The sequence below is a fragment of the Garra rufa genome, unplaced genomic scaffold (assembly GCF_049309525.1).
Source record: "Garra rufa unplaced genomic scaffold, GarRuf1.0 hap1_unplaced_005, whole genome shotgun sequence".
NCBI classification, from domain to species: Eukaryota; Metazoa; Chordata; class Actinopteri; order Cypriniformes; family Cyprinidae; genus Garra; species Garra rufa.
The window spans coordinates 423058-444809 of record NW_027394280.1 but is presented as its reverse complement, the minus strand read 5'-3'; the positions used below and the strand labels follow the sequence as shown (position 1 = coordinate 444809).

Sequence of the window (21752 nt, the reverse complement as noted above, 5' to 3'; positions counted from 1 at the left end):
TGAGAGGATTCCTCGCCGTGTTGCTGGTTTCTCATCCAGTGTTACTTTAAATGAAAAGGTGTCACTATTTACACTCCACTTTACTCCCAACACAGTCTGGACTGGGAATTCATTTGAACCAAGCTCCACATCCTGAATTTCGCTGGCTCGTTCACTGACAGGGACAGACTCCATAACCCTTTTGTTGTTCGAGATGAACTTGTGTAGGCGCAATTTCCCTTTTGCACACACATTTCGGGCTTCTTGGACAAGTTTGATAGCAGTGTCCACATTTTTCACACTAATGAGCCCATCATCAATGTAGAAATTAGTTTTGATGAAACTGGCTGCTGCAGGATACTCTCTTTCGTTTTGACATGCAAGATACTTCATTCCGTAATTCGCGCAGCCAGGAGATGTTGCTGCTCCGAAAAGGTGGACTTTCATGCGATACTCCTTTGGCTCTGATCTTGTATCGCCATTTTCCCACCACAGGAACCGTAAGTAATCTCTGTCTTCCTGGCTTACATGGAACCTGTGAAACATCCTTTCCACATCACAGATAATGGTGATTGGATATTTGCGGAACCTGCAGAGTACGCCTGATTGTCCATTAGTGAGATCTGGTCCCGTTAGCAAGTGATCATTCAACGCCGTGCCACCATATTTAGCAGAGCAGTCGAACACAACTCTAATTTTCTCTGGATTTCTAGGGTGATATACCCCCTGGTGAGGAATATACCAGACGTTTCCTACTTTGGGTTGGTGTTCAGCGCTCTCTGCATCACCATCCTTGAAGACACCTTCCATGAACTTTACATAATCATCCTTGAATTTCTGGTCTTTCTCAAATCTTCCTTTCAGACGCTTCAGTCGCACCAGAGCCAGCTGCTTATTTTCAGGTAACTGTGGGCGTGTCTTAAAGGGGAGGGGCATCTCAAGGTGTCCCTCTGAATTCTGATTAATTTTCTCATTTAGAAGTTGTGTGAACTGTATATCATCTTGTGATATGCTCCTTTCCCTTGGGCTTGTATCTCTAAAGTCTGATTCAAGGGCTCTGATGACTGAGGTAGGTGTTAGTATCGGGAGTTCCTTAACAGATACACGATGGCACAGGCCTGTAACTTCAGTCGACTTGGCAAACTGCGGTGGACAGCCAACTATGCTCCAACCCAAGTCTGTCTTGTCTGCAAATGGTTCTTCATCACCTCCTGTGATGACTTGGCGTGGTGCCAAAGCTCTTGAGCAATCATAACCTATCAAGAGTCCGACCTTACAATTCAGCAGCGTTGGAATTTCCTGAGCAATTTCATTCAGATGACTCCACCTTCTAGCGGTTTCCGGAGTAGGAATGTGGGAAAGTTCAAGTGGAATGAAGTCTCTGGTATAGGCAGGTGGCAAACTGATTAGGCCATGGGAGTGAAACCCCCTAACTCTGAGCCCACAAACTCTTTCACTTTGAACAATTGAATCCTTTCCCATCATTGTGGTAAGCTTTAACTTTACTGGCTCTGAAATCACCCCCATCCTCTCACACAACTCTTGATCCACAAAGGTGTTGCTGCTTTGCGTATCCAAAAGAGCGTAAACTAAGGTCTCTCTATCAGGAGTGGAAGTTGAAGAAATCCATACAGGCACTATCATTGATGTACTCCCACCATCTCCACTGTCTACGCAACAGGAAAGAGAAGATGTGTTTTGTTCAGCTTGCATTGTGTGCGAAACTGTTACTGCTGTAGAAGAAGGACGGTCTTCATGAAGTGGTGTTGGATGATGTTTCTTGCATATACTACAAGTAGCTTTATTCCTTCAGTCCTTTGAATTGTGTCCTTTCCTTAGACAGCCAAAACATAGGTTATTGTCTTATATGAACTTTCTCTTGTCCTCCACAGACTTACTGGTGAACGTTTGGCATTTGTGGATGGAGTGGCTCTCTCCACAACACCTGCACGTGACTGGGTTTGAACATGAAGGCAGAGTGTTAACTCTATTGGATCCGTTAGAATCAACTGAGTTGCTTACTCCAACACTGTATGATTTTGACACTATTCTTGATTTATCTGACGCTTTCACATTAGTGATGAACGCATTAGCCTTTGAGCGCTTGACTTCTCTAGATGGCTTTTCTTCAGAGAGCTTCAGGGTGTGAAAGGATGTTACAGGGTTGCATGCTATTTCTGCTTCCTGTGCCACAAAATCAGCAAACTCCTTGAAAGTAGGGTACTCTTCCGCTCGTTTCAGCTGCATTGTTACATGCCGATTCCAACGAGACGTCAGCCAATCAGGTAGTTTTTGTAGCATTTTCTGATTTTCTTCACAGTCGTTTAACACCTGAAGCCCTTTGATGTGTGGCATAGCATTGCTGCATGCTGTCATAAAATCACTGAATTGTCTCAATTTAACAGACTCTCTCGAACCAATCTTGGGCCAGCTATTCAGTTTTTCTCTGAACGCACGCTGAATTACAAATGGATGGCCATACCGAGAATTCAGTGCTTCCCATGCTTGATCATAGGCTTCGTTGTCTTTTCTGTAGAAGGTTCCTTCCAACACAGATTGTGCTTCACCGCTGACATACTTTTGTAGGTAGAACAACTTATCGGCTGGATTTGTGCATCGCCGTTCTATTAATGCCTTGAAACTTGTTCTCCACTCTGAGAACTTGAGTGGGTCCCCTGAGAAAACTAAGGGCTCAGGTGCAGGAAGTCTGCTGAGAACCATTGTGTCATGTAAGGCTTGTACTATTGATGCTTCACCATTAGTATGGCTTGTCTGTTTCTCGTTATCTGTTTTGCATGCTTGTTCTTCTTTAATTTCCTTAGATGCTGCTTCTAGAGGACAATTGGCTACCTCAATGCTTGCTGCTATACTATCATTACAGAACTCACCCGAGTCAGCTTCTGAGTATAAGAAAGAGAGTCAACAGGGCCGCCCAACATGGAGAGTCTCATGCTCTACCGACTGAGCTAGCCGGGCTGGTCATGGTTTACTTCACTGGGTCGGACGCAGTTTTTATCGGCCCCCAAATTACACAGGAGAAACGGAGGCTCTTGCATTGTGCGAGACTGGCTTAGAGCAGGCTTACAGTTTTCTTCTGTCAGTTTTGACCCAATTTTTGGGAAGCACAGTTTGACCCAGCAGTGCGGGCCAACAACATGTTCTGTTTTGCCGCGAGAAGGCGGTTCAATGCTTTGGACAGCGTATGGTTGAGATGTGGTTTTCCACCAATTTGGGGCACCTTTCTTATGGAAATCAAGGTTAAATCTATATAAGGATAAGGATTTCGGTGGTCTTTTGCAAACACTAGATTTATATGTCAATTCCAACATAGGGAGTTTGACGTAGGGCCTCAGACTGCAGTGTTGAGGATGAGGTTCCAGTGTTACCACTTTTCCTGCCTAAACGAATCACAGGAGCACAGCTTGTAATGGACAGGATCTATTCCCCCTTGCAGCTCTTTCAGCTTATTTTACCAGCTCTGTGGTAGACACAATTGTAAAAAATGCAAACGCCTTTGCAAGAATGATATCAGAGGCTGGAAAACGTTTCCTGTGGTTGCCTTTAAAAGCACAAAAATTTTATTCATACATTGCACTTGTGGTTTACATCGGGCTCCTTGGTGCCAAAAATATTGGTGATTACTGGTCGGGAAAAGAAATCTACCGCTTACCCTTCCCAAGATTGGTTATGTCCAGGTCCAGATTTCAGGCCATTTCCTGGAACCTGCATCTTTGTGATCCTGAGGATGATCGAGAAAACACGCGAAAAAAGGGGATTCAAGCCTACGACAGACTTTTCAAAATCAAGCCCCTGTACGACAGCATCATCACAGCATGCAAAACTTGCTTCCATCCAGACAGACAGCTGGCAGTGGATGAAAGGATGGTGGATTGAAGTCATGTCAAGTTGGTGGATTCAAGTCATGTCAAGTCAAGTCAAGTCACCTTTATTTATATAACCCTTTTAACAATACAGATTGTGTCAAAGCAACTGCACAGTATTTAAACAGCATCAATGTGTGTAATTAACGCATTATTAAATTTATTAGTAAATTTATTAGTACATAATCAATTTTCAGTAAAAGGCAGTTCATCAATGAATTCAGTGTTATCATCGTCCTGTTCAGTTCAAATAATATACGATATCGCTGAAAAAATTTCCCCAACTATGAAAGCCAGAGGCAACAGCGGCAAGGAACCAAAACTCCACAGGTGACAGAAATGGAGAAAAAAACCTTGGGAGAAACCAGGCTCAGTCGGGGGACCAGTTCTCCTCTGGCCAGACGAAACCAGCAGTTTGTACCAATGTCTGATTGTAGAGAACTCATCAGGATCCCGTGGTGTAGCACCGATGGCCTTCTAGTTTGGCGAGGTCTTCATTGATGATCCGTCTCTGGAGCTAATCTGTTTGACAACCTCAGCTATTAAAGTCATCTCCTGGTGGTGATCCATGATCTAAGCTGGGTACGGACTGGATCTGGGGGACTGCAATGACCATCTGATCTGGATACAGGCTGGGTCTGGCGGCTACGGGGACCTCGGAATAAGAATGAAACAGACTAATATTGCTCCTCCTGTGCAGGCCTGCTATTACAACCAACTTCCAGCATCCCTTCAGCTCAAGCTAGGCAATTTTTGGGGGTCACCTGGCTGCTGTCTTGCAATTATTAGCCTTTTTGGGGAGCATTTATAGGGTTTGGGCCAAATTCCGAGCACGGACCCTCTCCCGGACAGCAAGCCAGATACGCCTACCCTTTTGCTCAGTTTATTACCTTTATTATTACCTTATTACCAGTTTATTAACTTTTGAAAGAAAGACATGAAATTTTTGCACTAAACTCACTAGGTGAGTTTAAGTTGTAACAATACCCCACAGAGCGCCAAATTCATTTGAAATGGGAGATTTCTTTTTTTTTTTATGAAAGAATGTATGAACGTAGTAAACTCACACACAGCCACCATTTACAAACCAAGTGTATTAGACAAATAATAATTACAAAGTGTCAGAGCAAGTTAAATTAGTGCAATACAATGGTGTGTGTGTGTGTGTGTGTGTGTGTGTGTGTGTATAGTCAATTCAAGATGAAAATTTCAAGATGAAATTGGATCCCATTAAACTCCTGTAGAAATGATCATACAGCAGATTTAGGCCTTGTCCTGTAAGACAATCCTCTAAGACCATTCCTAATACAATCCTTGAGGAATGGATCCAAGATATGATTATTACCTTCCACAAAGCCGCCAATGTTGGTGGTAGAAGTGAGAAAGTAACTGACGTGTGCAAATTAAATCCATGCACACTGATGTTAAAATTCTAACAGTGTCTTTCATTTTGCTTCAATCAAAAAAACAGTGCACTTTCTCTGAGCCCTACCTTCAATTCATGATATACAAATGTGTAGTTCTTACATTGGAGACAGAGCAAACACATTGTCCATAGTCCATTTCATTCCTTACATGTTTATGCAGTAAGCTCAGCCAAACACAATATAGCTAGTTGACACGGTAAAGTGTACCATGGACAAAACACAGTGCTCTAAAATGTGTATTAGAATTTCTATCATTGTAAGAGCCCTGTATAGGATTCTTATTGGAATTCTTTAGGATTGTTTTGACAAGGGAACATTTTGCAGATTCTGAAAGGGGGGTGTAAACTTTTGACATTAACTGTAATTGTAGTTGCAACAATGTGGTTCCCGAGAAACAAAGAGGTGTATTTTCGTAGAGTAATTTACAACAGCTTTGATTATGGCCAATCAGAATCAAGGACCGGAACTCTCTGTTCTAGACAATTTGTTTGAAACACTGTCCATGCTAAGGGGATCTGTTAGGCTTCTCTTTATTGTGAATTTTCATGTGGTTGTCAAGGCTTCCTTTTTGACTGAAACTGTTTCCACACTGGCTGCATGTGTAAGGCTTCTCTCCAGTGTGAAATCTCATGTGTTTGTTAAGGTTTCCTTTATCAGTGAAACTTTTTCCACACTGTTGGCATGAGTAAGGCTTCTCTTCAGTGTGAATTCTCATGTGCCTTTTAAGGTGTCCTTGTTGTTTGAAACTCTTTCCACACTGACAGCAAGTGAAAATACTCATAGTTCCTGTCTTTTGAGCTGTTTTTTGTTTAGAAATCTTTTCAGACTCTAAGGAACAAACAGATTTTTCTCCAGATACGAAATTATGAAGATTCTCAAACTGATCTTTCTCTTCAGTTTCATTCAGTACTTCTCTCTCCTCTTTCAGCGCTGTTAGGTCTAAGTTGGAAAAAAAAAAGGGATAAAAGTTAACCCCAGTTTAATGGCACAAAGCAGTTAACATCACAACATGTAAATACATATAACAGTAGTTCAAACCAATAAGTGTTAAGTTTTCCACAAAAAGTAATTTACCATTCTATCTTTTAGGCCTGGTCCACACTAACGCCTGTTTCACAAAGCCAAAGCCTTTTGGAAAATCTATTTGTGGCGGCCAGTTTTGATATTGTGGCAAGTCATCACAAATTTATCCATGTATGGGAAACACCACTTAAGCCAACTCATCACCTTAACCTTAAGTTGGGCTAGAATTAAATTAATGCCAAAGCTCAGCTTTTGTTTTTCATGCCCCAGTTTGAGAACCACTGGTTTATACCGTTCACATCTTAAAATACAGTACCTTGGTGTAAGAATGACCTACTGCTCCACTCTGATGCCTCCTGAACAGTGTTCATCTATTTATTTACTTGATTATATTGATATTATTTGAATTATTTTCTTCATTTCCTTTCTTTATCTGGTTATTTAGTTTATATATTTTGTTCCTTCTTCTTTCCCTTTTTCCTAATCTTCCTACTTATTCCCTTTTTTAACTTTATACATTTACAAGATATCAAGGTGTACATCTTATGCATTACAATCTTACACCTCACATAATTACATCAGAATTTAACTTCAATGTTAATGCTTTTGTTTTGGCTTATTTTGTGTTTGTTTTATTGTCAACCTTGCTGTATATTTTATTTATACTTATCTATATATGTATATACACATACTTTATATTACAGCTCTTTTCTCCTATTTTGTACTGTTTTTCTGTATGTCCTACGTTGTCTTACCCTGGAAATCCAGAGGTCTTGCGAGAGCACAATTTGAATTGTCTCTGCAAGACACTCTGGCATCGAGCAATGGTGCAGGTTACTGCAATACGTAAGCAATTGTGGGAACCAATCAAATCGGTGTATCTGATGCAGTGTTGTTTTTGACAACCATCTTAGATTTAGTCTTAGTCTTTTGGACTAAAATGGTTATTAGTTTTAGTCAAATTTTAGTCACTTCTATACGTGATAGTTTTAGTCCAATTTTAGTCGACGAAAAGTCAAAAAGGTTTTAGTCTAGTTTTAGTCGACGAAAAGTCAAAAAGGTTTTAGTCTAGTTTTAGTCAAAAAAAGGGGAAAAATAGTCTTTTAACAAATTAATGTAGGTCAGTAAGCATTTTGCTGTTGGGTAGTGTCACACTAATGCTAAAGCGGCTTGCCATACTAGTATAGCAAAGAGTATTTAATGCTAAAACGGCTTGCCATAGCGGCAGCTATTTTCCGGTTTCAATTGGCATGCACAATAGTGATGGGAAGTTCGGTTCTTTTCCGCGAACCGGTTCTTTCGGACGGTTCGTTTCAAAGAACCGGTTCAAAAAACCAGTTCACCAGTTCTTTTACGCTATGACGTAATAACGTCATTAACGTAATTACTATCGTCCCGCACCCATATACAGTTACATGCAGCGATCATATGTGTAAGTTTTACAAGTCTTGATTTAATAAATTATAAGATAAATTAATTCTAATCAGAAACACTATCAGCTTACTGCACATGCACAATCCATAAAGACTTTGTTATAAACATACGTTTCACCAGATCCCCTCATTAAAGTCCTCAGTTAACCGCGCTCATAGCATTAGCACAGAGACAGTGGTAAAAAAAGAACTAGTTCGGTTTGAGATGGAGTCAGTCATAGCAGGAGCTTGTTTGTTTGGCAGCTGCACGAGTCACGCATGCGCACAGTATCAGCTCATCGATTCTCGAATCGGACGCGTCCGAAAGAAACCGGTTCTCGTTCAGTGTACTGGTGATCCGACAACCGCTGCAACCGCTTCTTGAGTCGAGAACGAGATTGGAGAACTCACACAGAGAGTGACTGAAACGTGCCGCTTGGTTTGCTTGTGCAGTAGTTTGATTACTTCATTTTTAGCATTATACCACCGTTTAAAAGTTAAATAAAAATCTTTTATAATAATTTTTGTTTGAACATGGTTCAAATTATAGTTGTGTATTGTATCATTAAAACATTGTTTATTTAATACAAACACAATTTTTGCATGTCATCATTATCTTTTATTACAGTGCAGCTAATTCATAAATCACATGTTTTCTTTTAATCAAACTCATTTATTATGGTACCACGACACTTCCCTGACCTAGATCATAAAAACCCTTTTAGCCAATAACCTAACAGAATCCTTAAGTAAAATTTTAACAAAACGTTTAACAAAATAGACCAACTTGACTAACGTGCTTCATTTCATCTGGTTGAAAAATGACACGCATGCGCACAGTATCAGCTCATCGATTCTCAACTCGGACGCGTCCGAAAGAAACCGGTTCTCGTTCAGTGTACTGGTGATCCGAAAGAGAGCGATTCTCGTTCAGTGTACTGATGATCCGACAACCGCTGCAACCGGTTCATGACTCGAGAACGACAACCGCTCTGGCAGCTGCTCTGCTCATGCGCATCATCAGCTCTCTTTTCACAGCCGTTCAAACACTGTTTGAGTAACTGAATAACTCGGGAAATTGATTTATTTTGAATCAGAGGGAGTGTCAGGCACGTTAAAAAGTAAAAACCTTTAAGTAATTTGTGGATTAGTGCTTACTAGAGACACGAACCGTTTCAAACGATTCAGTTCGATTTGGTGTACTGGTTCAACCGGGTCACTAAGAAGATCCGGTTAAATTGAACGATTCGTTCGCGAACCGGACATCACTAATGCACAATAAGCAGAAATGTCATGCATTTTAAATGTCTGACGGACCACCCACTAACATTTTCGTCTATTCTCGTCTCGTCAACGAAAACTCACACACGTCTCGTCATGTTTTAGTCATCAACGAGCCATTTTTATGTCGTCATCGTCTCGTTTTCGTCATGAAAAAAGTGGTGTCAACGAAATGATTTCGTCATCGTCAACGTTGACGAAAACAACACTGATCTGATGTAGGCGGGCCAGAGGCGAGCTAAGCTGATGATGACAGCACTGCAACGTCCGAATCATGTAGTAAACTTTGAAAGATCGCTGTCGCTACAGATGAACCACAAGTAGTTTGAAACGGCTTTGGCCGCTACAATGAACGAGTTAGATTTTGCTTCCCATATAAAAGAGGAACAGAAAACTGAAAACTCGAATCGTTCCTTTGCAAGAAGGACGTTTTTGCTGTTTTGCCGACTGGATACGGCAAGAGTTCAATCTATCAGTTCACGAGTTCACGTTTACATATAATTAGCCAGAGAATAGTAGTGCATGTTTGGCGTGCTGTCCGGTGAAGGGCTCCGAGCTCGGGAGTGGCCCGAACCCAGAGTACGTTACCCTCCAATAGGAGTAGCGAGAACTCGGAGTGATGAGATGGGGTGCTGGAGGGTTACTGATAAACCATCGAGTGAATTGAGGTGAGTCAGCTGTATTTAAACCTATGGCGCTGATTGACTTGTGATGTTTACTAAGCATCTGACACCTTCTCCCGAACTTTGTTAATGAAACATCATTTAGCTCTGCTGGTAGCTAAGCGTGTATTGTTGTGATTGGTCGTGGCATTATCCATTTGCGTGCAGTTAGAGTTTCAAATGCACGCTTGGTGCCGCCCCTCGAATTAGGCAGTTTTCATTGCTCGATCCCAGACCCTTAATCTTAATAGATTAGGGTCTGGATTTTTCCAGGCTAACGTTGTCTTGTTCTAAAAAAAAGAAGGTAAATGAAATGATCTTACTAGAAGATATGCATGAAAAAGTGTAATCTGTTCCATTTGAATAAGTGAATTTAACGCTTTCTGACATTTCAGTGTGGATGAGAAACTTTTAGAAAATGCTAGTGTGGATAGAGAATTTTTTTTTTTTTTTGAAAAATATTTTTATTGCATTTTCAAAAACACAGAACACACAACACTGCTCAGACATGACGAAGAATAAAGAGTGGGAATATCGAAATGTGGGTACAAAAGCAAGACAAGGCAGTATCCTGATGACTATGAAACAGAGCATATAAGCGTAACAAGGCCAGAAGGTATTTGTTAGAAAGTGATCACTGAAAACAAAGTTATGAAAACAGGCTAGGCTGATTTGGGAAAACCACGAAGCAAGGAGGATGACAGCGTGGGACCAATATGCTGCAAGTAAGGGTTCCAGACCCTATAGAAGGCATCTATTTTGGAGTGAAGCATACATGTAATATATTCACTAGGAATGCAGTCCATAACGATATTGTGCCATGATTTTTTTGTTGGAGCAACATTCTTGATCCAGACGAGCAGAATGTTCTTTCTTGCAGCAAAAGTTAGTATATTGAAAAGTCTCCTGTGTTTTCTGTCAGTGATCTGTTCATCTGGGAGACCAAGCACCAGGCACATAGGGTCCATCCGTATCGCGACACCAAAGATGGCAGACAGTTCATTGACAATACTAGACCAGTACATTTGTAATTTCACACATGACCAGAGGCAGTGAAAGTAATCACCAGTCTCGGAGTTGCATTTCCAGCAAAACGGTGAATTATTAGCATCCATTTTGTTCTTGACAACAGGTGTTATATGCATGCGATGTACAATTCTGAACTGTATGGATTTGGTGCAATTACACACAGAAATTTTCATGGCCTGAGACCAGACCTCCCGCCAGTCAGCATCATCTATGGCAATGCTAAGATCTTTCTCCCAAGCTTGCTTGATGGCTAGTGAGCTATGAGGAGAGCCAGAGTTTAGGGCTTTGTAAAAAACAGTAATGCATTTCTTACTAATCTGTAGAGACAGGGCCTTCTCAACACGTGAAGTGGTATTATTCGTCCTTAAGGTGGTGTTTTTAATTATGAAATCTCTAATTTGTAAATATCTGTGAAAGTCACCTTGGTTAAATAAATCAAATTGTTGTTGCAGCTGTTGAAAGGATAATAAAATCTGGCCATTAAACAGATCACCCAATTTCTTCAGCCCTTGAGTGCTCCACACTTTAAAGCCCTGGTCCTTACAGCCTGGCAGGAAGTCCGGGTTGTCAAGAATGGGAGTGAGAGGAGATGTTAACTGAGCCCGGCTTTCTATAGAGCGAATGGATCTCCATGCTCTGATGGTACTGAGAGTAATGGGGTTAGAGCAGAGTTTTTTGACAGATTCAGGGTTACTCATAAACAACAGATTTAACAAGGGACACTTCGACTGAGAGGACTCAATATCATGCCAAATTGAGACAGGATCACAGTTGAGCCAGCTTGAAATCACCCGCAGGTGTGAAGCCAGTTGGTAAAATCTAAGATTAGGTACATCTAGCCCTCCATCACAACCCGCCATTTGAAGTTTAGTCATCTTGAGACGCGGTCTCCTCTTGCTCCAAATGAAGGAGCTTAGCCAGCCTTCAAGCACCTTAATAACCTTGTTTGACAATAATATAGGGATCATCTGCAATGGATACAGCAGTCTGGGCAGGACGTTCATTTTTATAAGAGCCACCCTCCCTAGCCAGGAAAGAGGAAGAGCGGCCCAACGGTCTAAGTCAGCCCTTATAGCTTCCAAGAGGGGGGGGAAATTAGACTTAAACATCTGACCAAACGTGGGTGTTACATGGACTCCTAAGTAAATGAAGCCGGCAGGGGACCAGCGGAATGGAAAGGGCTCAGTCATATCTGGAACACAAGTTAACGATCCTAGGGGCATAGCTTCGGATTTTGCAAAGTTAATTTTATATCCTGAAAAGACACTGAACGAAGAAATGACCTTAATCAGGCAGGGAACAGAAGTTTCAGGTTTCGACAGAAGTATCAAAATGTCATCAGCGTATAAAGTGATTTTGTGTTCCTTTTCACCAACGAAGATACCCGGAATTAAATTGTTTTGCCTTACTGCTTGGGCCAGTGGCTCAATAGCAATATCGAATAACAAGGGGCTTAGGGGGTCGCCCTGTCTATTCCCGCGGTGGAGGGGGAAATTGTCGGATCTCAGCCCATTAGTCAGAACCGCCGCCGTCGGAGTATTGTACAGAACCATAATCCACTTCACAAAATTTTCGCCGAGGCCAAATTTTTCCAAAGCAAAAAACAAATACGACCACTCGACCCGGTCGAATGCCTTCTCAGCATCGAGAGACAACACGAGGGCAGGGTCCTGGCGACTCTGGGTTAACTGGATGATGTTAAGGAGCCTCCTCAGATTATCACGGGAGGTCCGGCCCTTGATGAAACCGGTTTGATCCTCCTTGACAATATGGGGCAGCACCTTCTCTAAACGTGAGGCCAGAATTTTGGAGAGTAGTTTTTGGTCAGAGTTAAGTAAAGCTATTGGCCTGTATGAGGCACAGCTTTCAGGGCATTTTCCTTTTTTAAGGATGAGAGAGATATTGGCCTCCCTAAGGGACTGAGGTAGGATCCCATTTTCAAACGAATGATTGAGCATTGACAACAAAGGGTCTAAAAGAATATCACTAAACTCCTTATAAAACTCGCATCCAAATCCATCTGGCCCTGGGGCCTTATTGGACGGCATAGATTTCAAAGCAAGTAATGCTTCCTCTCTAGTAATTGGGGCGTTTAGTTGTAATTTTTGATCCTCTGTAGCTTTAGGGAGTCTCAAATCTGCGAAAAACTGATGCATAAGAGTTAGGGCATTGTCAGGCTGTTCAGAGCTATAAAGGTTGGAATAAAATAATGCAAAGTGTTTATTAATGGTTCTACTGTCAAACGATCTAATACCATTAGGGTCAGTAATAGAGACTATATTTTGAGAATCTGCCCTTTTTTTAACAAGATTGGCAAGATATTTTCCGGGTTTGTCCCCAAACTCATATAGTTTCTGCCTGGCAAATTTAAGCGACTGCTCAGAGTCCTGGATCAGAAAAGTATTCAATGCAGCACGTGCAGATAACAGTTCCTTGAGTAAGTCAGGACTTGGGCTAGATGTGTGATTTTTCTCCAATTCAGCTAGTTGGGATTCAAGAAGTTTACGCTGCTCATTCTTCCTACGTCTTTTGGATGCGACAAAAGACATAATCAGTCCGCGGGAATATAATTTACATGTCTCCCAGAGGACAGAGGAATTATCTGTGGATGATGAGTTGATAGAATAGAAAATCTTAAATTCTGAAGTAAAGTAAGAAATGAACTTGTCGTCTTTGAGCAGATAAGGTTGAAATCTCCAACGCCGTGACAATGCCCTGTCCTCAGCGAGAGAATACACCAAATAAAGAGGGGCGTGGTCTGATAACACAATATTGCCCATGGAACATGATAAAGCAAGAAACATTTTTGATGAGGGGATGAAGAAGTAATCAATTCTAGTGTAGCTTTTGTGTGGCGCTGAAAAAAATGTAAACTCCGAATCAGTGGGGTGAAGCTGCCTCCATACATCAGAATATTCAATATCCTGACATATATTAGCGAGCACCTTCGCTTGCTTGGAAGGGGGGGGGGGAAGCAGGTGGAAGTTTGTCAAGAGAGGGATTAAGATGACAATTAAAATCTCCTCCCACAAAAGAGTCTCCTGAAGCATGTTTCATAAAAACTGCAAAGGTTTTGGTGAGAAAATCAGGGGAATAAGCTGGGGGACAGTATAGATTCATAAATGTTACCTCTTTTCCTGCGAGTACACCTTTAACAATCACATACCGGCCCTGGCTGTCTTTAACATAGTCAAGAGACCTAAATGGCAGATTTTTATTAATCAAAATGGCTACACCCCTACTGAAAGAAGAATATGAAGTAGCAAAAACCTGCCCAACCCAACTTCTTTTCAATTTAGCATTATCCTTATCCTCCAGGTGGGTCTCCTGGAGGAAGGCAACAGATACATCTTCCTTTTTCAAAAATGATAATACCGCCATTCTCTTGGCAGGTTTTTGGAGGCCACGGATGTTCCAAGAACAAATTTTGATATTATATGAATTAGACATAGCCATAAAATACTATTATCAAATACATAGGACCGTTATATTTAGCAGGGATGGAAAACACCACACTGATAACCCACATAAAACTTATTAACATGTCATGTCCTGAGCTGAACATATGAACTACACTGAACAAACACAACAAATATACAACAAATAAAAACAAACTGAGGGTCTTTCCCCAAATAACCAGGGACTGTTCAACATACAAGCACCTTTCAAACTCACCAAGAACGAACTGACAGCTGATGAATAGCGTGCCAAAAAAAACTAAAAGAGTCCTCCCTCGCATTGTGGGAGTGAATGAAAAAAGGTGGAAACGTAATATTAACGTTACGAGCAGCCGCGCCACTCGGTTAAGAAATGTTCATAATGTTCAGGGTGTTCATGACCAACCAGCAGAAGTAGAGAAGCTACGGCTATTACAGAAGGAGAGTCCCAGAGCAGACAAACGAAGCACCGTGCTCCGCAGCGTCATCAACCGGGCAAGGATTCAATGAAAGCGCGTACCTCCTCCGGCGTGGAGAACCTCTTTTTGGAGCTCCCGTGTGTTACCTGTAGAGTGGCCGGGAACAGCATAGCATATGGCATCCCTCGCTCTCGTAGCCGCTGTTTCACCGCGTCGTATGCCTTGCGTCTCTTTATCACCGCCGAGGAGAAATCACTGTAAAAAGAGACCTTGGCTCCATTGTAGATTAAGCCACCGTCCTGGCTCACCCGACGCGCCGCTTCCATGGCCCTCTGTTTATCTCTGAACGCGTGGAATCGTAGCAGCACCGCCCTGGGGCTCCTGTTCGGGTCCGGCTTCGGCGCGAGGGTGCGGTGAGCTCTCTCCAGCTTTATGCGGCCAGCTTTCGTGGTCATCTTTAGGACGCTAGGTAGCCATGATTCGAAAAATTCCACCGGCTGCCCCGTCTCTGTATCCTCGGGCAGGCCGACGACACGAATGTTTAGGCGCCGGCTATAGTTCTCGGCCATGTCCAGACTCTCGGTGAGGGCGCTGACCTGCTTCTCCAGTTCCACAATCCTAGGCTCTTGTGTCTCGGCGGAGCCTTCAACTGCTAATAACCTAGCCTCTGCTTCATCTAGCCGCTTACTAGCGGCCTGGATCTCCGTGGTATTCTTGTAGATAGTCTCGACCAGAGGGCTAAGTTTATCATCAATAACTTTAATAATGTTACTGGTCATTACGCTCAGAGCTTTAGCAAGGGCAGGGTCAAGCCCATCTGCGGCTGGTGATTCGGCCTGGTCGCCATCTTGTGTGTCGCCGTCGGGCTCGGTCGGGACATCTTTTTTGTCTTTGATTCCTCTGGTTCTTCCCATATTGTCGAAAGACTGTGGCCAAAAGTTCTTCAAGGACATAGACTGTTGTGTTCATTAATAAAAAATAAAAAATGCCGGTTGTTGACAGAATAATGAGAAAATTGGCACCGAGTGGCACGGAGCTCTAGCACATGCGTCTGCTCAGCTCACCGCCATCACGTGACCCCCCGGATAGAGAATATTTTAACACTAGAAGGCTGTTTTCAATTGTATCCAGATTAATTTAGACATAGCTTAAGTGTTTACTTGTTTATTTGCTTACCAAATACTTTAAATTAACAAATGTAGACAGCATGCAGTAGCCAAATGTGATTACTAACATTTCAAGGTTTGCTTTGTTAGTACTTTTGCGTAAGTAGCCAAAAGTGCTATAAATCAATGGTTTTAATATTAGAAGCAGATACTAGGTTTAATGTAACAGAAAAAAATATAATTTTGGTTTAGGTTAATTCCATATTATTGTTACAACTAAAATGCACGATGTCATAATAACAAATGGCCAATGTGAAAGCAAGATCTTCTCAGTTGCACTTGAAGGCAGCATTAGTATTTGATCTCAACACTTGATCTCAAAACATTTCTACACTCGTGTGACATTCATAAATATCATTCATTTTTGTAGTGACTTCAGGTTTGAGAATAAAAACCAACCTGTTTGTTCCTCAGTATCTTCATGTTTCTCTATGAATACTTCTTCAATCTTCATGTCTTCACTCTCCTCTTTGATAAACACCATCTTTGTTTGTTCCTCAGTATCTTCATGTTTGATGAATGTTTCTTCAATCCTCATGTCTTCACTCGCCTTTTTAATAAACGCCATCTTTGTTTGTCTCTCAGTATCTTCATGTTTGACTATGAATGTTTCTTCAATCTTCATGTCTTCACTCTCCTCTTTAATAAACACCATCTTTATAATAGTGTGTCACATGGATCTCTGTTGATTCTCCAGGAGTTTTTCTGTGTGTTTGAACTCTTTTTCCTGTTTCAGATGAGAATAATTAATAGAAAGAAAAATCAATGCAAACACAATCTCTGGGTGCTTTTCAATCAGCTCCTAGTTCAGTAGTCTGTGCACTAGTAAGACAGTCAGAGAGTAGTTCAGTGTTTCCCCTACAATTATCTTAGGGGGACGCCCCGCCCCCCAATGACACACCCCGCCCCCTTGAACGTCAAGTTCATTTTATTTTCGACAAAGTGCCAGGGCACAATAAACGTCATTTTAGGTTATCTTTCCTATGGAACAGGTCTATACATTGTTCTTTTATCAAACAAACGAAATAGCCTTATGTTATTTATCTTATTTGCACGAAAACATGTCACTTCTGTCTCTACATGGTCACGCTTTTACAATGTTTCCTCCGCGGAAAAAAAAAACCACGGACTGGATCGCGGACTCCATTCATAAAAAGCAAATCTACTATAGTGCGAAATGCCACGTAAATTATTTTTTTTTTACTTTTTTTTTTTACTTTTTTTGGCCATTGCATCTCACATGAACAGATAAACTCAATCTCCAAAGCTCTTGTGAATGTCACTTTTACCGTTTCATTCGAGAGAACGCGTCTCCGCTTCATTCCATATAGAAAAGTGAAGCCAAAACAACTCAATATGGCCGCTACCATCTTGGGGGAAATGACATCTTTTGGAGCCAGAGCATGCGCAGTAGAGATTCGTTTGAAGCCAGAGCATGCGCAGTAGTGTCGTGAGGCGGAGCCGCGCTATCAAAGCCCCGCCTTAACTCCCACAAACCCAAACCCAAAGTTAGGCCTTTGGTTTTGTTTGATTTTAATAGTAAACCTCTGTTTGTTTATGATTATGAGACACCAAACCCCATTTTCATAGCATCAAATAACAACTTAAAAAATAAATTATTAGAAAAACGATGGAAACCATCTTTGGAAAAAAAATATTTGAAGTGTAATTTGATTATTTATTTTGGCTTACGTCCCATTAGATTACATGGAGAGGGCGGGGTTTATGACCTGTACTGCAGCCAGCCACCAGGGGGCGATCGAAAAATTTTGGCTTCACTTTTCAGGACACCTACGGCACACTTGGTACACGCTGGCTGTGTCCAAATTCAGGGTCTACATCCTTCGGAGGATTCATTTGAAGGATGTTACGTCACAGCGCCGCGACGAAGGCTGTCCAAATTCAGGGGATCCTTCAAATGCGGCCCACAAATACGTCCTCCTTTTCCCCCGAATTTGAAGGATGGGTCTGGTGGATCCTTTCCTGTCCTACCAATCCCATAATTCCTTTCGGCAGAGCACTTCCAGAATTTTCAAATAATAGCGAACAAATCGAACGGTAGTAGTGATGTAAGTTTTAAAAAAACTGGCGTTTCTTGGTGTTTTTTGTTATTGTGGTTGTCTAGTTAGGCCTTTGGTTTTAGCGTTAAGCTTATTTTTTTTTTACATTTGTATGTCACTTTCGTAAACTGACTTCTTTCTTACTGCCTGTGTGAATATCCCCTTACACACAGCTAATTCTTGTTAGTGATTGAAGCTGTTTTTAACGCTTTTAGGGACGATAGAGCAGCTCTTTTGTTTTGTGCAGTACAGATAACCTTACTTCTTGCTTAGCGCTGTCACGGTTGCTAGGCAACACGATATGAGCAACGGGGAAGAGAGGGAACTGAAAGAAGGGTAGGCTGTCCAAATTCACAGACTCCTACTTCCAGGTTTTGCGGTCTTCGGAGGACCCCTCCTCCTTCAACCGGGTAGGAAGGATCCTAAGGAGGATGCAAACCCTGAATTTGGACACAGATACAGAAACTTCACGGCAACCTGTCAAAATAAAAGTACGGTGTAACATGTAACAGAACATTATTAGTCTTGTATTACTTTTGTACAGTATAATGTAGTTTTTTTTTTTAATAAACTATAAAGAACTTTCCCTACAGGTTATTTTTAGTTTTTATTGAATAACCTAGAGAGAACGTTCCCAGAACGTCATTACCATTTAAAAATATTAAAACTTTGCAGATGACTTAGATTTTTTCTCATTTTAAAATGTATTTTTTTTTCATTATAATCAAACTAGAACCTTATGTCCGAAATAATAAATGACATCAAAGTGTTTAACCCGCATTATAATGATAATATAATTTTGATTTTATAGTTAAATTTAGCCAAGGTTAAGTGTCTGAAAATCATATTATAAACTTTCTTTACTTCATCATGCTTTCTCCTGTCGTCAACATAAAGCGGCGAGCTCGCGTAATTTAAAAAATAACGGTCATTTTGTTTAACTGACTGACTAACGTTTGTTGATTAATCTCTTTTAGGAATAATTACTTTTAACTAATATAAATACACGAGAGTAAATATTGTTATTTTAGGGAGATTTGACACGTCTTACTGAAGAAAACATAATGTTAACCAAGACGTTTTCGTTTAGTGACCAGAAGAGGGAAGCACATCATCGTTAATTCAGCGGTAAGAAACGAATGTGATGTTATCCTAGATAAAGTCAAATAAATGTTAATCGTTTTTAATGTCTGTAAAAAAAATAAATAAATAAATACACATTTTAAAATAGAATATTTTGTTGAAGTCATGTTTTTTGGTGCTTTAATAAACAAAATCTGGGTTGTTTTATGGTATGGTACTTGTACATCTTACATTAACGAAATCTAACATAGTATAGCATAATTCAGTCTCATTTAATGCTCCTTATGATGGTTAAATGTGCTCTGATTATCTGTAATGATTAAACAATAGTTTAAAACAAGACATGGTGTGTAGTAGTGATTATTGAGATTCACATCCGTCCGCCTTCCATGCCGCTTACTCCGGGACACAGGAGTGCTGACGTACAGAAGCGGTACTGGAGTGAAGAGTTTAGGAGAACGTTCTGGGAACCTTCTAGAAACATAAATAGAACGTTCCCTATTGGTTGGCCAGGAAAGTTTTCTTTACGTAACTAGAACATTCCCTCTAGGTAAGGGGAACGTTCCGGGAACGAAAACTAACCTGGCTAAAGAAAACTTTCCTGGCTTACCAATAGGAAACGTTCTTGGGAACTTTCTGGGAACCAAAAATTGTTAGCTGGGTTACCACTTAATTGTAGAAAAAATTACTACAATTATTATTTAAACGGTAAATTATTATTATTTATTGATTTTAATAGTAAACCTCTGTTTGTTTATGATTATGAGAAAAATTAAAACACAAGAATTTCTATTAAAAAAAAAAAAGCAAAAGATTGTAGAGCCCTAATTGATCAAAATGTTAAAATAGAGAGTTTTTGAGTTATATTTTCATTGAAATAAAATGTTTTCGTTATTTCACAAAGTAGGGTAAAGTACTGGGGGAAAAAAGTAACCCCAAAGCTGGAAACCTAGGGGAAACACTGTAGTTAAATAGACTTCAATAGACTTAGTTAATAGACTTATATATTAAATGTATAAAATATATACAAAATACACAGTTCATATTCAGATAGACTATTTTGATTTATATTTGGTATTCAATTATTTGTACATCGTTTGTGTTTGTTGTTGTCGTTTGTAGTCCGCGTGCCGCTCAATCGAATCACTGAATCATTTCACAAATGATTTGGTTCAAATGATTCGGATTCTCAGTTTCTCTCATCACTTCTTATCATCACACGATTGATTCATGATATAGAGAGAGAAATGAGACGCACATTCTCTGTTACTAAAGGCTAACGCTTTAAGTAACACTGAATAAACATAACATTTATTTTCCATAGATTGTGAAAACGCTTTATTGATGCAACAATGTCCATTAGTTTAAAAACTTTAAAACCACAAACCTTTCTTCCTGCGAATCACAACAGATGAGGAGCGCGGCGCAGCTTTATGACGTCACATCACCAGAGCAAAATAAAAGTCCCATTGGTGCACTTCTCTCTAGTCTAGAATCACAAATATATCATAGAAATGTTGATCATAGAATAGAATTTCGTACCCATATGATGATGCTTTTCTGAAGTTATTAATATCGTTAATCTATTAAAATTATTCTCTATTGTATGTACATTTATAACACTGTTTTATGTTGATATAGACGGTTTCATCGGGCGCACGCGCCTGGACCTAAGTTAGCTTCCGGTGTTGTGCCCAATTCTGACCCCCACCAGATTACTACCCCCCTAGTATTGGTAGGTTTAGGGTTAGGTGTGGGGGAGGGGTTAGGATTAGTGGTGGGGTTAGGATTAGGCAATCAGGTAGCGGTTTCAATGAGAGGGGGTCATAATTTGGCAGGGGTCGAAAAAAGGCACAACACCGGTCTGTGTTTGTTTATCTGTCTGGTTCGTGTCGCGGGCTACAAACGCAGCTAATAATGAGTAATGAAGTTGGTCTCAGGTTATTGTGCTGTGGTGTGTGTTTCCCAAACATTTATTTATTTGTGGCGACCTGCCACGATATAAAAACCGACTGATTTTACAATTAGAAATTGGAATTAATAGACTAATTCATTAATCTATTAATAGACTTCGTTTAATAAACGTAATACACATTTAAAAATCAAACCCAGGTGTGGGTGTTTTTATATCACTGTATTTCTGAAGAAAGACTGTCTTTAGAAAATGTCATTTTCATTTCATCCTGCATAAGGCAGCGTTTTTAAATTAAGAGCTGCTTTGTCTGTAGCCATTACCGGGGAAACCTCGTTTCTCGTGCTTAAAGCACCTCCTACTGGGAAGTAATGAGTTTGCATTTTTAATAAATCAGTCTAATTTACGCAGCCAACATATTTCGCTTGTTATTAAAAAATAATCTATTCTAGAAGGATTTAGCTGTTGTTATTTATTCTATTTGGATGTATACCGGAAGTTAAGTTTGGGCCACAAAAGCGCTCATGCGCAGTAACGTTTGTTTATGTTGTTGCCGTTGAAACCGTCTATACCTTGCCATTAAATTCACATTAAACTAGTCAATGCTGCTGTGTAACTGTAACAAAGAGGGTGTGATGGCAAATTTAATCTATCACTCTTTTGACTATTGTAATCAATCTCAAAATTTTGTTTGTTTGTTTGTGTATTCATTTATTTATTTCTCTTTTGGAAAGTTACTGAAACACTGTCAGGCATATGAGGACACAAAAATATATTTGTGTCAGTTTCTATTAACCACTAGAGAAATGTATTTATTAATGAAATAAGACTTACATTTCCCCAGAATATTATTACTTAAAAAAAAAAAAAAAATTGGTATATAATCCGTGCTAAAATATGATTATAATATTATTAAGTTACATATTAAGATTTCAGTTTTGGAAATGCATTTACAAACAAAAGTCATTAATAGCAGATCCA

At 40.3% G+C, this 21752-nt stretch overlaps 1 pseudogene; it reads right to left on the bottom strand.

Annotated features, from left to right (window-relative positions):
- LOC141312754 (uncharacterized) overlaps positions 1-21752 on the bottom strand; it is a 249274-nt pseudogene that overhangs the window by 63791 nt on the left and 163731 nt on the right.